Raw genomic sequence first — 16,173 nt, 5'->3', positions numbered from 1 at the left:
TTCAGCAGGCACATAGATAACACATGCAGTAACAAGGAAAAGGTACTTAGTAACATCACTCAGTTGGAGACTATCTGTAAAACTCCGAAGGTGCAGAACTGATTAGGCACAATGATTTTGAGAATTCTCAAGCTGATTAAAAAGTGCTGAGTGGGCATCTTGCAATCAAAAATGCTTTGGCTTGTACTCTGCGATAACTGACTTAGTGACTGAGCAGAACTCCAGAAGGAATTCCAGAGCCAAACAAATTGAGGGAAGCTCAAGCAGGGACCTTTGGCCCAATGAAACACCATGGAGACCCTAGTTTCCTATATGTTAATTGCCAAAACTCACTCAGATTGCAGCAGGGTTTTCTATTTTCAAGTGCGAGAAGGCCACAATTATTTGGAAGAAGTGGGCTTAACTAGATTCCATCTTCTGAATCATCTATTTAGTAATTACAACCTTTCAATTCTTGGTGCATGTTTCTGTGTTGACTCTCACCACCTGTCTCTCGAGATACAAAGGAACTTGCAATATCCTAAACATAGAATCATAGAGCTGTACAGCGCATAAACAGACCCTTCAGTCCAACTCATCCATGCCGACCAGACATCCCAACCTGATCTATTCCCATTTACCAGCATTTGGCCCATATCCCTCTAAACCCTTCCTATTCATATACCCATCCAGATGTCTTTTAAGTGTTGTTATTGTACCAGCCTCCACCACTTCCTCTGGCAGCTCATTCCATATGTGCATCACCCTTTGCATGAATAAGTTGCCCTTTTCGGTTCCTTTTATATCTTTCCCCTCTCACTTTAAACCTATGCCCTCTAGTTTTGGACTCCCCTACGCTGGGGAAAAGACTTTGACTGTTCACCCTATCCATGCCTCTCATCATTTTATAAACCTCCACAAGATCATCCCTCAGCCTCCGACAGTCCAGGGAAAATAGCCCCAGCCTATTCAGCCTCTCCCTACAGCTCAAACTCTCCAAACCCGACAACATCATGTGGAATTATTGGACCAGATTTCAACTGTGTTTAGGCTTGTGGGTTTATACATTGTTAGAACCTCATCTATTTATGATTTAAATAAACAACATCTAGAGTTTTTGTTAATTTAAAGTTTCAGTTAACTGGACACGTAAGCACACTAATGAAAACTGTGTGTTCAAAGACACATTTAGAAAATGTACAACTCTGATTTTGTGTGGACTGAAAGGTAAACTGATGGAACAGTGGCTGTTTTGCCAGAGATCCTCCAATTCTTCTCAATAAAAACAGGATCTGCCCTGTTCAGTCAAGATAAGCCAGCAGCTCTGCTGATAAGACAAGTGAATATGGATTATCATTTTAGCAAAGAAGCAAAATTCAAGCTGACTTATGCAGTCAAGTGCTTAAGAAATGATGAACCTTTCAGGGAAGAGGAAATTTTGCACCACTTGCATATATTTAAACTGGGTGGGAATTCTGACATTGATAGCCAAACAATCTCCTGCCATAGCTCTGTGCATTCCCCATCTTGCAATAACCAAGTCAACGATTTCCTACTTCAGTTCAAATCATGGGAACAGAAGGATCAATTGTCATTTTGCTGAGGTAACGGAGGAGAATGGGTTTACAACTCGAACTGCCAAGCATCAAGTCCGCACCATGCATGGACTGCAGTTATCAATGGCCAGGCAGGTTTTGTAGGGCCTTTTTGACTGGACAGTAAATGGCAGTCTGTCAAAATGCATTTGGCTTTGCTCCATGCCTCAACATCCTTACTTCCAATCCGCACCCCGGGTTTTACGGCAGGGGATGTGCAAACATCAGAGGCATCAGCAAAACCGCAGGCCATGCCTCACTAATGATTAAGTTAGGATTCTGGAGGAAGTGCTTCCAGGAGGCGACTCAGCCTGGTTCAGAAGACAACCAATGTTCGAAATGCCAAACAGAAAGCACAGCAAGCGTACACAGTGAGCTTCTGACATTTGCTGTTTTAATTCCATCCATTTAACACAAGAAAGGAAAATAAATAGAGCAGATAAGGGACATGTTTTCAGCCACTCGAGCAGCGCTGATCTGAGAAGCTGCAGCAGCATCTCTTGGAGACAGCCAAGTAGGGGGCAGCACAAAGAGGGATCGACTCAGGTCTAAGTTGTTAGATGATGCATGTGACAGAGTGGTTGCTCAGACAAGTCAACTGGATATTTGAGGATGGCGCCATACAGACGAGAATGAACTGTCACCACAGATCTCCCAGCAGGAGTAGCTCCAAGCTACAACAATACAAGCATATGCTGGAAACAATGGCAGAATGATGATAGCAATTCATACATAATGCAGAATTATTATATTAAACCAGATTTTTAAAAACATTGTCGCATCAGTCCTGCACTTCTTAGCTTTACATGTATTTTACCATCAACCCACATGTAGCACTGGGTCAACAGAAAATGTTTCCACTTTGGGGCAGACAAAATTCATTTTGCATTTTAATTCTGGAAATGCGAGCAACTTGATGCAAGTACACAAATGGAGTTGGTTTCAACAGCATCACACAGACTGACAGTCAGTTCACGAGACGTGCACAGTCATGCTCAACATGCGACAGAAAGACAAAAGCAGTTTCCAGATATTCTACACGGAGTCCATCACTCTGTAAAATTCCATCCTGCTCATGAATAATACATTCTCTAACACGCAGACAGAATTTTAAATTCCAAAGTAATACTGGCATTGTGTACACTCAGTGTAAAACCCTACATCTTTCGGGATTGCAGACTTAATCCACACACTGACTTGTCAAAACTAAATCTCACCAAATGCTGATGCATTGCGTCAACTGCTGCAGAAATAAACAGCTAAGATTTGGGCTAAAAGTTCATTATAGGCATCACAAATATAACAGCTTTCACAGCATTCTGAACCATCAGTTACCTAATTGGAACTGGAATCAATTTTTGACATATAGAAGGTTCCAGAAACACAGTTTAAAAGATTCTTACCTGAGCACACTGACCATTAGGCTTTAAAGTGCCATTTCTGCCAACTTCCGGGTGCATTCACAGAAAAGCTCAGGTAGAGTTTAGTACAGTATAGAAACAGGTCAATTAATCTTTCATTTCATTTCTCTCTTCCTCATCACATAATGTTTTTTCACGCTGATGGCTTTTCACTTTTACAATCTCAATTCTACGCCAAATATCTCATGGGCTTCTAAGAGCAAGATTTTGAAGTCGCTTTCTTCATTTTCTTTTAAAATACAATTGCATTAATTTACAACTTTTCACTAGAGTTCGGGCTGGGGATATACAGTTGTGCGCTCGTTTTGAGCTCCCATCCTCTGCTCAGATTTCTCAGTGCCTCAGTCCAATCGGCATCAACAAGCCTTCAATAACACTGGTCAGATTTGATAAAACTGCTTCTTTCACAACACCATGTTGTTTAAACTCACCTACAGGGCAGCATCAGCAATTTTACTAGTGCAGCATTACTGACTGCCCAATGCCAACATGGAACAAAGTTGCCCTTCATTGGAAGCACTGAACTTGTTATTAGCAACCAGTGGATGCCCAACTAAGGTTTTTTTATTTATTCACAGAATGTGGATATTGCTGGCTAGATCAGCATTTATTACCCATCCCTAATTGCCCAGAGGGCAGTTAAGAGTCAACCACATTGCTGTGGATCTGCAGTCACCGGTAGGCCAGACTAGGTAAGGACAGCAATTTCCTTCCCTAAAGGGCATTAGTGAAGCAGATGGGTTTTTCTGACATTTGGCAATTATTTCATAGTCATCATGAGACTCCTAATTCCAGTTTATATTGAATGCAAATCAACCGGGGCGACATGGTGGCTCAGTGGTAGCACTGCTGCCTCACAGTGCCAGGGACCCGGGTTCGATTCCACCCTCAGGTGACCGTCTGTGTGGAGTTTGCACATTCTCCCTGTGTCTGTGTGGGTTTCCTTCGGGTGCTCTGGTTTCCTCCCACAGTCCAAAGATGTGTGGGTTAGGTGGATTGGCCATGCTAAATTGCCTATAGTTTCTAGGGATGTGCAGGCTAGATAGTTTAGCTATGGGGGATGCAGGGCTACAGGGATAGTGGAGGGGGTGGGTTAGGGTGGGAAGCTCTTGGACTTGTTGGGCCAAATGGCCTGTTTCCACACTGTAGAGATTCTATGAAATCACCCTCTGCCATGGTGTGATTTGAACCTCAGTTTCTGGTTTAATAGTCTAATGGTAATACCACAGGGCCTTCACCTCCACTTAAAGTGGACAGAAGAAATGTTTCATTTGTCTGTGGGGTTGGGGTTCAAAACCAGGTCTCAGAGCACTGTGAATGAGTTTGCCCCATCTTCCTCCATTCACTGTAACTTCAAGGTGTGATAGTGAAAGTCTTTTGTAACCTTGATAAACCAATATTTCTGTGACCATTTACTGGCGCAGCATTCATGTCTACTGTTGATCGTACTGTGCGCATCAATTAAGGTGCTGCTGTGTACTCGATGGGGAGCTTCATGCTGGAGACTAGGGCCAGACTCCAGACTTAAAATGAAAGTACTTGGTGTTCACTGTACCGCTGTGGCACAAATTCACCCTCCAACACTTGACCAACTAGACGAGAAGCTGCCTTACTTTCCAATCAACTCAATTTGTTGGGGGAAAAATAAATCTTAGATTTATGAGAGTTTGAACAACTCAAGTGTTACCACAATCCAAACCTGTGATCTTTCCCAGCACACTACTGCAATGTTCAAAATAACTCAGAGGTGGTGGCGGAGGGGATTTAAATATCTTCAATTAAAACAAGAATTTTTCTGCCAAACCTTCTTTGATCAGCAAAGGAGATGAAGACACAAAACAAATCTTATTTTAAGATATATGCATCAAAACATTATTTATTGGGAAAGTGATCACTTGGATACATTACAATGTAAAGTATAGATACAATGTTATCATTGGCAATCCCCCCCCTTTAGTCACTAGAATCTGTACAAAAATAGTCTGCTTTGATTTGTAGCTTTACTCTGCTCAGTAATGCTTCAAACATTCACTCTTCTGCACTACTTAATGTCAACAAGCATGCCAATAAGTACTGTGACTGTAGAGAATAGGGGCTGGCGCATCTCTCCTTTCGCGGGAGTTACACAGGACTTCAGGACTCTTTTTGCAACAAAACTGATCCTTGGCAAGCAGGCCACGGTGGTTTGGGGTGGGGTGGGGTGGGGTAGGGTAGGGTAGGGTTGTCGCAGGTCACCCGGCTATGCCTCTCTTCCACTTTTGCCAAGACACAACGCAGAAGAGGGACTTTGCCAGCCAGTGCCACATGAAGGGTGGTCGCTTACACATTTTACTATGCGTTGAACCAGGAACACGACCTCTTCGAGGAGTAAGGGAAACCAAAAAAACAAGGTGCATTCTAAAAGCTTGATCTGGAGAACACAGAAGCAGCATCCATGTGGAAAAGCAGAAATAAAACATGTCATTGACACACTGTCTGTGTAAGCCAGGGAGAGAGAGAGAAAAAAGGGAAAAATAACACAGGTGCTAGAAGTTTGAAATCACACAGCAAAGTCAAAGCAAATCAAAGCCTCCCGAAGAGGGTTTCACAATTGCTGTCCTGGTTATATCACAAACCCGGGTGCAGAGTTTGTTTCTTGCACTGTTTGTGATAAACCCTTCACTTTAAATAATACCCAATGATTTTGTTTTAAACCAGAGCACCTCCCTTGGTAAAGGTTTTGAAGAGTGCACATACAACATACATCACACAATGTACACTAGAATCACACAATACTGCAGCTGGAATAACTACAAGTCACAATAGCATATTCTGATTGGATACAAATACAAAAGCAAAGGGAGATAAGACTGACCTTCAAGAGATCTACTTGCTAACCCACAATGATTTGAAACTACAGTAGCAGAGGTTGCATAGGTTTGCAACACATGAGCCTCCAATAAAACCTCAGATTGGAGAGGACATTTTAACAGGCAGTTCAAATGGACATGATTTCAATTGAACATGATTTCAATTGATGGAGTTAGAAAAACAACATTAGTTCTGTTCTAAGCAAAACAAATGAGGAATAAAGTGCAGGTTACAAAAATGTGACTTCAGGTTACAACAATAAAGACATTGGCAAGAACAATAAGAATGCAGCTGAGCGCAGTTATTAGAAGGGACATAAATAAATCACAGCAGGAACTTGAATTAATTATTGAAACAAAATATGTGAATACAGATTGGCTTGAAATGGCTTAAACCTGGGTGCCGAACAAGAATCAACGTTATATGAATAGCTACAGAATGAAGCTTACTGGATGTTGTCACATTATTAACTCATTTCACGATCAAGGTTGATGTTGAAAGCCATTTTTACTGTGAAAGAAGTACCAAATTTTATAAATGCTTTTACACCACTAATTATAGATTCAAGACTGACTTCTTGCAAGCTCTTTTTGTGGCAGGCTTTAGTTTTTTGCAGTGTGCCAGCAAAAAGCAGATCAGCAGAATCTGCTACAATGTGCATGACAGATTTCACACACATACCTTGGCTTTCCTTCCAGTGAACCCACAGCAAGGTGAGGGAGTCAAAGAAATGCGACACACGGCACATTGGCTTGCAGTCCCAAGCCGTTGTGGATCTTATCAGCAACATACGCCTGCATCAGCAGGGTTTGGCAGACGGAATGTCCAGCGAGGTAGCACCAGAATGCCACTCCGAACTGATCACTCTGTCTTGGCCTTCGCTGCCCAGTGAAATTGGAAGCAAGACACTCGTCTATGTGAGGGCAGCAACAAGGTTGATGCATTACAATCAACTTTGGCCCACACAACAGAGGTTGAAATAGCCTCATCGCCTTGTCAGCAGAGCCCCTGAACTTCGGCTACTAATGGTTCTCCTTATGAAGTTTATAGTCAACATTCATCATGTGGGTCACCATGCAAGGTGCGCAACAGTACTTCACATCCCTGTGTGCAGAAATTGCTTCTTAGATTTGGCAAGCCAATTTCACTTGATGCATTGCAAGGGCAACAGAACATTAAAAATAGTTCCTTTCCAATAACTCACAAAGCATGGTTCAAATCATTTGAACTGTAGAGAATTTCAGTCACTGCACAATACTGTCCCAATTAGTAATGCTTAATTTTGACCAGATCGTTGGGACCACATTTTATTTTTCTGTCCAAGTCAATTTTATCTGTCAACTCAATTTTGGCAGGCCAAGATGAAATCTTGCAGGCATGACATGCAGAAACTAGTGATGCTGAAATTAATTTTATTGCTGATGGAACACTGGAACAAGAATAAACACAACATAATTCATCACTGGAAAAGGAAAACGTTACACAGAACTGGCAATGTTTGCAACTGTTTAATCACATATCTGTCAGACGCTGAAAATCTGTTCAGATTGAGTCCTTTGCAATCCAGGCATATCTCGGTGCTATCTCTTAGTTAGGTGTATGTGGGTGCAGATGGGAAAGTGAGGTTACGGGAATTCAGTACAGTACACATAGTGGAACTATGAAAGGTGAACACAGGAGGAGGAGCAGGTATTGGAAAGCTAAGTCAGACATATGCCAGACAAGTCACTGCATATGAAATTTATCTCGTCTTTCAAAATGACACAAATGGAATTCAAGTTGAATATACTGACATGCATATACTACTTATCCCACCTTGTCTGATAATATAACAATCTTTATTAACATGTTGATGTATGCCTTTGTCATATTTGTCAGATGAGAACATCAGGAAGTACAAACTTCCTTCATCATCCCCAGATTTCCTAAACAAATACTATAACACTACAGTACTCAAGAGGCAGATCCAAGAGGTGACCTTGACAATGAATGGTAAAGAGAACAGGTTATGAGATATACCCTGGACTTAACATGGCTCCAAAAAGCTAAGGCTAATTGCAACTACTCACCACATTACTCTACGAGAGGATGGCGTAACTATGGTAGCCAATACATCCTCAAGATTGGCTGAAAGCTTGGATAACATGCAACTTTACAAATGGTTAATTTGATTCGAGGCATTTGGAACTGGTCCAAATCAAACAAATTGTAATTCATCAATATGGTTCAGCTTAAATGCAAGTTCCTGTTGGTGTCCCCCAGGAATCAGTCCAAGGCTACCTCCAGTTAAGAGATTTTATCATGTACTGGACAGCAGCATTGGGAATATGATGGTTACGATTGTCAATTACACCAATCTGAACATGATTTAAAGACAGCAGAGAAACGCAATCTGATGCGAAGACATCTAGATGAGGCAAGGAGCCTCAGCCAGACAACAGCTAATATCATCTAAGCTCAACAATTACAGTGACAAGTGCGTTGGTGGGACCAACTCTTGAGTATGTGCATCATTTAGTAGGAACAGTGCTGAAAGTGGTTAAGAGAGATAAGAGGTGGAGATTTTACTGCGCACTAGCGACGTTTTACAGCCTATACAGAGAAGCGCTCTGAAACACAATATTGGGTTATGCAAATGAAACCATTCAGCAGAAACCAAAGGATGCTACTCAATTAATTGTGCATGCCTTTGGTTGGACTGCATTTGTCGTGACGTGCCCAATATTGGTCATTTCCACTAGTGAGTGGCCTTGGAAAAATTACAAGAAAGAGCTCGGAGAATGACTCCATGCATAAATAATTTCAGTTGCTCCGATATTTACTGTTAAGCATCAGAGACTTTGACGTCTTCCTGATCCTTGTTTTTAGTTCAATCATTAGTTGTGGGCATTACTAGTTTGTTAAGCATTTATTGCCTACCCCGAATCTCCCAGAGGGCAGTTAAGAGTCAACTCCGTTACTGTGGACCTAGAGTCACATGAAAGCCAGACCAATTAAGGACAGCTGTTTCTTTCCCCCAAAGGACGTTTATGAACCAGATAGGCACTTTTACAACAATCGGCAGTAGTTACTTGAGTGCCATTTGCCAACTTTTTCTTGAATTGCTCCCCCTCACAAGTTCCCCCTCTACCCCATTCCCAATCAGGTGGTGAAGTGGAAGGGAAGGGTGAACAAAGAGTATGCTTCTCTTTGTGAACCTGGCTGAAGCAGGCATTGACAAGTCCAGGCAGTGAGGCTTGGAGACGGTTGTAAATCCTGAATGCCTACCTCTCTCGAATGGCATTGTTCGTGTCCAAATGCCCTTGGAGGACCCTTGAAGCATTCACGAAAAGATAGGCACCACAAGGCCTGGAGCACATTACCTGCCCCAACAGTTCCATGTTAACTTAATCCCTTCCCTCTTTTCCTACCCTTCCTAATATGTTATTGTTGCATGGGTTGGGGTTCGGTTTAGCTCAGTTGGCTGGACGGTTGGTTTGCAAAGCACTGTGATGCCAACAACGCAGGTTCAATTCCCACACTGGCTGGGGTTACCATGAACGACTCTCCTTCTGAACTTCTCCTCTCGCCTGAGGTGTGACGGGCCTCAAATTAAATCATCACCAGTCGTCTCTCTCTTTCATAACAGACCAATAAGACTATGGCGACTTGACGACTTAATTGTTGCAAAGCCCCCGATGGACAGTGCTTATAACCAAATGTTTTAACTGGTAGACTGGATGATTTGGTGATGAGTCCTCTAAAGAAGAAACAAAGAAGGTACTTGCGGGCAGTATGTGTGTGGCAAGCTTGATGGAGAAGTTGGTTTGTTTTCCTGCACGAATGGAGATGTCCGTCACTATGGCAGGATTTCGAGTTGCGGGGGCTTTAGTCCCCACCTTACCACTTAAACCTAACATATCCAACCATCACATCCTGCTTACTCATCTCTCACCTTCTTTCAACCTGTCCCAATGCTTTGAGCATTGACTTGGAGTTCCATTGCCATATTTAAAAACCTACTACAGATAATTTCAACCTATGTTAACTTCTCATTGTTTGAAATGAGGTTGACCTATAATAAAAATAACAATTAATTCCAGAATTCCATTCTAGCTGCTCTCAGCTAACTACAAAGGGGTTCACTGTAAGGTCACGACAAAAGATGGAAGACGATTCCAGTTTCTTTATTCTGACATGGCAAACAGAACGGTCAATAATTTCTCATTTTTCAGAACAATCTGGGGAATGCAGTAAGTGGCAGAAAATAATGATTCACACCAACATCCACTTGTCACAGTCACAGCAAACACTCAACTCAGAATGGAATTCCTGCACTGGTTACAGTCTCTGCCATACTTTGACAAATAAGCAGCCCCTATGCAAGTCTGAACAGTGTTCATACCTAAAGATTCACACTGATCAGGAGATTGACACCAACAAATTTGACATTTTGACTCCCAGTGTATCCACTGGTAGTCTACAGTGGGGAACAATACAGAATCCTATATGCCAGAGTACAGCCCAATAAATACGTTAACCGAGGAAAACATCAATCCATGCATCTTCCTTTCCCAGTGGCAAGGCATGCTTTGAACAGCCCACAATTCATTTTCTTTGCCCAATCAGCTTTATGGTGAGCAGAAGTGTCAAACGAGCTAAAAAATGCTGTTGAAAATAGTCAATGACCTCTTCATTCCTTTTTTTTTCTTTCCTGGTTCCTAGACATTAAACACTCTCAGCTGAAGAACTACAGGAACAAACTGAAAGTGTTCAGGTTGACTCAGGAGGTTCATACACAATGCCCTCTACTACACGCAGCAAAATAACTAATCACCTTAAGCCAGCTGCACTGAGACACATCTCACTCAATGTCTGGCCATTGACAATCTCTTGCTTTAAAACCATTTCCTTTTCTGAACACAAAGTTGTTGAAAGAGAGGTGAAAGAAAGTCAAAACAAATTCTGTGATTCACCCTTAAAATGTTACAATGAAGAAAAAAAGATTTAAACATCAAAGTCAGGTGAGCACTTTGTCTCAAGAGTCATCCTCTCACTTATGATTTAACCATTATTAATGATGCTAAGTATGAATCAATCACCAAATTCAATGCATTTCATGGGCCTAACAGCTTATTTCTGCTCCTATAGTGTAATGCCCCTTCAGAGTCAGTTCTCATAACACTTGATTGTTAATCAAGGCATACTGTGACATCTAAAGTTGAAAAATGGCTTCCTCATGCACACTGCATCAATCCATTTCCTGAGGCCCAGTTCAGCCATCATTTCCAATAAATTAACATCAGCTTCACAGGCATCAGTCACTAATTCTGTGAAGATCAAATCAAGCATGCACCTTTTTGAAAGATGCAAGTGCAAAATTAGGTTGCAAAACTGTTTCTGTTGACATAATCAAATCAAGGACAATGGTTTGCAGTGACCAATTCTACCTTCACAACATGGTATTCTGAAATACTAGCTTACACTCTGAGAATACATCTGTCAACCCATCAGTTTCTAATGGGTAAAAATGACTCAGATAACCAAACACTGCAAATTTCCTTCATTATGACAGATCCTTATTGTTATTTTGTGGATTTAAGACTGATCTGGTCCACTATATGTATCACTGGATGAAGCACAACACAGCCAACTTGTGATCATCCCCTTTCCTTCAAACTATCTGTCCTACTCGATGGCAAGATCACCTTATCTGTACCAGTCCCTCAGATTCAGAGGTCTGCCTCGTCAGCTTGGAACTCCAACAATCTCGTGTGCCCTTGTCTTGGTCTCCACCTGGATGAGAGAGCAGGATCAATCACAAGGCAGTCTTGTAGCAAAAATAGGGAAACGTTGTACACGAAATAAAGAATGCAACATGGTGTGACATTTTCTTTTTGATCAATTATATTCCTAATTGCCAGAAAATGTATTCTTTTCCTCCAGGGAGTCACTTAAATCCTTTGATGCTAATCCCATGTGTGACTTTGGTTAACTCGTCCTTATGTTTTGAAGCTGGGTGGGAAAATCCATTCCGCCCGACATCTATTATTGCTTGCTAATTTCCATTTTGCCGCGGTGTCAGTTGAATCCTGCAAATTTAAGAAATTAGATGTGGCTGACAGTTCAATGCTTTAAGAAATGCAGAAGGCTCCAAGTTCCTTAGCAGCAGTGAGTGCAATTTGAAACTCATGCAAAGTGGAAATCCGGTCTCTCTCCACCAGAAGGAACTCTTCTGGAATTACTGGGCCATTCACGCATATCAGCTCATCAAAAAAAAATTGAATCTTAAAACAGTACAGAACTGAAGGAGACCATTCAGCTCATTGATAATGTGCCAGCTCTTTTCAAGAACAATCCAGTTAGTCCCAATCTCCTTTGCTTGGCTTGGATCATTAATTATTTTGCTCCTTCAAGTAGTTATCTTAGTCTCTTCTGAAAGCCATTAGTGAACGTCTAGCCACTTGCTTCCCTGACATTACCATGCTCTCTGAACAATGAAGGAAAGATGTATATGTGCATCAAATAGTCAGCTTTCCTTCCCTGCCTTGGAAAATAATACCCAACATGTACTTAAGTAATGAAATCCTGTTCACAGTAAACCTGCTCCTTCTCCTACCCCAGATAATCATTGCAGAGGGACAAAACTCTTTATAAAGAAGCACTGTAACAAAATAAATTACACTATAATAGACACATAGTCTACATTTGAATCCTTGGGCTGCATTTTCAATGTTGTCAAAACATTACGATTAGTACACTTGTCATTTGTAGATAATAATACAGTCAAGCTTGCAACAACTGACAGGATGTCTTAGCAACATGATTGAAGCTGTGCTTATGTTCTGACAATGCTTCATCTCAAGCCACTCAATTTACAGAAAACTCAACTTTTCGCTTTACAATTTACAGAATTTCATTGCCTTGAAATCAATCCCACTTCAATAAATGCCAGAAATCTCACTGCCATTTCACAAAAGTAAGACTGCAGATACCACATTACTGTGCATTGTTACTGGTGTGAGGACTATTTGATTCAAAGCACTACATTCTATCAGAAACAAGTATAGAGGAGGGATGTGCAGGAAGGCAACAAAACAGCATTCAAAATATTTCACTCCTAAACATCTGTTCATCCTCTCTCTTTGAGATTCCAGTTTGCGTATCAAGAAATGGGCTCAGCAGAAAAGTCATGTGGATCCATGCATCACAGCATTACATGGGACTGCAGATTTCAACCTCCAAAACTGCATTGTAAAATCCTATTTTGGCAGCTCTTACCCATAATAAAAAGTGCATCAAAAATAGTTTTCAATTTCCTCAAAGTGAAACAGTGCTTTAAAATGCTGCAATATTTTCCAAGTGTGCAAGGATGGGCAGATCTAGTTCCTTCAGAGTTTGCTATTCCAACCAAACAGCACATATTTTGTTTGTGAGGACAAGAGAAACAGAGAGGGATAGAGGAGAAGGAGAGAGGTGGAAGTTGAATGATTATTTAACAGTGCTTAATAGTTTCACCAAAGAAAGAGCATAATTTAACAGTGATCTGTAAATTGAAACAAGTCATTGCACATTCGGCCTTTACTGTAACACTGATCAGTTTTCAACGTATATTGCTCAAGGCTTCCTGTCTAGTATAGATACAATTCAAGTAACACATCTGAATTCAAAAATCTTACATATCTCATTTGAATGACTTTTAAAGACAGCCTTAAAAAAGAAACAGATAGTGAAAAGATTGAATGATCTTTCCCTGTCCTGTCCATTCCTTGGTTCTTTCTTTCCTGAAACAAGTGACTTAATGGTATGTTAGAGGACAAAACATTTTCTTGTCAACTTTGGGATCTTATTAGTTCTGGTCCAGTATATTGTTATTTTTATTTCCTGGTGCCAAGCTATCAAGATAATCGTCAGACAGATTACCAGAGTTCTCTATCCTCATACATAAAATAAAACATGTCCTAAATCTAACACAACCTTTGGGACAAGTCTCAAGTCATGCTAATTTCAAACTTTTTTTGTACATCAAAAGGTTCCATTACCACATGAATGCAAGTCAGGGGCAATGTAACTTCTGTCTGAAATGCAAACCTGTAAGTCTTTAGTCAAGATTCTCCACAACTCGACAAACTGTCAACCTTTGTCACATCATTTCTAGAAACAAGCAGATTTTGCTTCTGTGTATAAACTATCACATAAAGTGTCGATATTGGCAGTTCCACAGTAATCTGGAGCTTCGCGATGTGACAATTTCGCCTTGAATTAGTGCAACAGTTTTCTTTCTTCTTCATTGCACTTCTGCCAAAAATGTCAAGAACAAATCTACTTTAATCATGAAAAATGTCAGAAAGGACATGCTGGTTAAATAGGACACAACAGTAAGTTAAGACAAGAAAATGGAAATGCAGCTCAGTTCCTCAGTTAGAAAAGCCCTCGTCACAGGTTGCATGGAAAATCCAGAGGGAATGGAAATGTTGATGAAGAGGACTGCTGAACTTAACGTGCTTGCTGGGCCATCCTACAGGTCTATCAGTTGATCGACAAGCAGTAAAGACCTAGCTAAGTTGGGAAGACTGGATTCAGAGCTCCCACTGTTGTTTCTAGAATGACCTGAAAGGGCAAGACAAATTGATTTATATCAGGGAGCAAAGAGTTAACATCATGAGATAAACAAAACGCCAGAAAATACGCAATGGGGGAAAAAGGTGGAGCAAATTTCTAACGCTTATTTCATGTGATGCTGCGTGAGGAGTGTTAAAACCAAGCACGGTCTAAAGTTGGATTCAATGTGTGAAGGTTAAATGAAGCAAGCGATGCAGATAGAATTCACTCCACATTTTGCAATTATAAGTTCTGTCCTTATTTTTGCATTGCTGTTTACGGTCATTATTATTCACATCAACAATGCAACCTCTTCTCTGTGAGCTGGTCACAATGAAAATGCATCCTACTTTCAGCAATGGCTCTATATGGAAGCTGGATACAACAAATGTGACAAGTTTACAGAGGCCTTCTCCATCATAAATAAAGGCATAGGAATTTGCAACAAAAGAAAAAGTCGATGGCAATTCCACATAGGCATAAGACCACGAAATATATAAATGCTGGTGTCACTCAATCTGAACTCTGTTCTTCAATTCATAATACTGACGAAAACATTGCAATATGTGTAACATTATGTGCAGTTTTTTTTAAACCTTGGAAGATTTTGAAGAGAGGGGAAAAGGTTTATACAAAGACAAATTGCCAAAGTGGTGATCATTTAACATCCAAATTATTTCAAAGTAATTCTCACTGCTGAATAAATTGAGCTTTGATTTTACAGAAGTCAATCTCCATCGACTGTGAAACTGTTTTTAGCACGTAATGAATTAGAAATGCAAGGTTGCTGTGTAATTCAGTTTAACTGCAGCACTGTTCATATAAAAATGAAAAGTGAATTTCCCTTAATGTAACATGGTCAAATGGCTCAACTGATTGTTAGTGTCCATTGGTTCAGTGTGACTGCAACTTTCTTCCCTGGTTTAGAATGCCACATTTGATTTCAGTTTCTGCGATTAACTTAGCAAAATGATCAGCTATTCATCAATCTTGGCTGGAAAGCTTATATCAAGGCAAAAAAGGGATTTCGCTTCTTGGTGACAACTCACGAAGAAAGGACAGATTTGCATTTAGTTAGCACCTTTCTTGATTCCAGCACACCCCAAAATATATTACAGTCCGTGTAAAATGCAGTCAGCTCGGTTACCTGGCATCACACTTTTCAGGGAACCAATTCCCACCAAATCAAAGTAGAATAAAGGACCAAATCCAATGATTGCATATGTGTTTGAGCAGCAATTTTGGAAGAGTACACTGGGCGATCTACCAAATGTCTTTTGTGACGATACTATGGCTTTAAGAGGCATATTTTGTCCTTTTTTTTAAATAAAGAAAGATTGAGACAGAGGTTCTAAGCAGTCTGCTCCAAAGCCAGTAAAAGTAAACAGCTTGTGAGACCTTGAGATTATTTTTAAAGTTGGAACAATAGAGGCAGCCTGAAAGAGTTGGGCCAAGCTCCCACAGAACCAGTTTTTTTTAGTTTTAGTCTTCAGTAGCAGTTGTTGGGGTTTTGAAGCTGGATGTGGAAGCTCTTATTCCTCTCTCGACTACAGCTAAAAGATGGGGTTTCTCTTCTGCTGCTATTTTACTAAATTTGTCTTTGCCAAGGATGTTTGTCAAGAGTGTTTCTGGGATGTTACAATATTGCAACAGTTAACTTCATGGTTAAATAATCTATAGTTCTGTTAAGTTTTCCAATAGAGTTAAGTTATTCCAATTTCTTCTTTCTTTTGTTGTCTTTTAATTTT

At 40.6% G+C, this 16,173-nt stretch overlaps 1 protein-coding gene across 2 annotated transcripts in view; it reads right to left on the bottom strand.

Annotated features, from left to right (window-relative positions):
- aak1b (AP2 associated kinase 1b) overlaps positions 1–16,173 on the bottom strand; it is a 122,425-nt gene that overhangs the window by 8,683 nt on the left and 97,569 nt on the right. The gene's annotated exons all lie outside the window — the stretch shown is intronic.

Source organism: Rhincodon typus, chromosome 40 (genome assembly GCF_021869965.1).
Source record: "Rhincodon typus isolate 14 chromosome 40, sRhiTyp1.1, whole genome shotgun sequence".
Lineage (NCBI taxonomy): Eukaryota > Metazoa > Chordata > Chondrichthyes > Orectolobiformes > Rhincodontidae > Rhincodon > Rhincodon typus.
Note: the sequence above shows the minus strand (reverse complement) of the source record. Positions and strands in the feature narration are given on the sequence as shown.